This window comes from Solanum pennellii, chromosome 3 (genome assembly GCF_001406875.1).
Source record: "Solanum pennellii chromosome 3, SPENNV200".
In the NCBI taxonomy this organism is placed as follows: Eukaryota; Viridiplantae; Streptophyta; class Magnoliopsida; order Solanales; family Solanaceae; genus Solanum; species Solanum pennellii.
The window spans coordinates 6,692,592-6,693,516 of NC_028639.1; positions in this window are offsets into that span (position 1 = coordinate 6,692,592).

The window sequence follows — 925 nt, forward strand, 5'->3', positions numbered from 1 at the left end:
AATATACTCGATTTCAAAGAATCTAATTCCCAAATGAGTATGGTGTGGAGGCTTGAGTCCTCAAAGATGTGCTTGAGTATTGTGGTCGGTTTTGCATTATTATGCCATATATATATTGCTTTCTATTTTGAGTTGGCCGATCATACCTACTCAGTACTTGTACTGACCCCTACTTTTATGTTCTTCTTGTTGTTTTGTGGAGTGCAGCAAGTGCACCAGTGACTTCGTCTCGTCCGCAACTCTAGCCAGTCTTCAGCACGTCAGATTTCAGGGTGAGCTATTATTCCTAGCTCGGGCTGGATTCTCTTCTTCGCGTCTTGATGTCTTTGAAGTTCGGACATGGACCATCGTTTTACTTATTTTAGTTCTTAATTACTCTTAGACTTAGAAATTTGAGGATAGATGTTCTTGATGTGATGACTTCCAGATTTTGGGGATGATAAGTATTATATTTTAGAAGTTTATTTAATTGGTTATCTTAATGAGTTTTGGGTCGTGACATTTGCCAATGAACTATGGATATAAATAAATAATAATAAGGTATTTATATAAGCGTCATAATTCAGGGAATAATATACAACTTTATGGAACTTAAGTTCTTTAATAAAACTTTTATAAAAAAAAAATAATGATACTATTTTCTTACACAATGTTATTTACGTATTTAAATCATCTGTAAATATTTAATTTTTTGGCTATGAATATCATTGTTTAAAAATTGGCTTCAATCAGTATTTGGGACTTTCATTCATAAAAATTATATTTTTTTTCAAACTATATATAATGCATGTCAAACTTTGAATACAACTTTATATTTCAAAAACTTATCTTTCCAAGTTTAGCTTCCAAATTCATAATCAAACAAAAACTAAGTCTGCCAAATTCAAGAGCTTAACTTATATATATATATATAAATATATATATA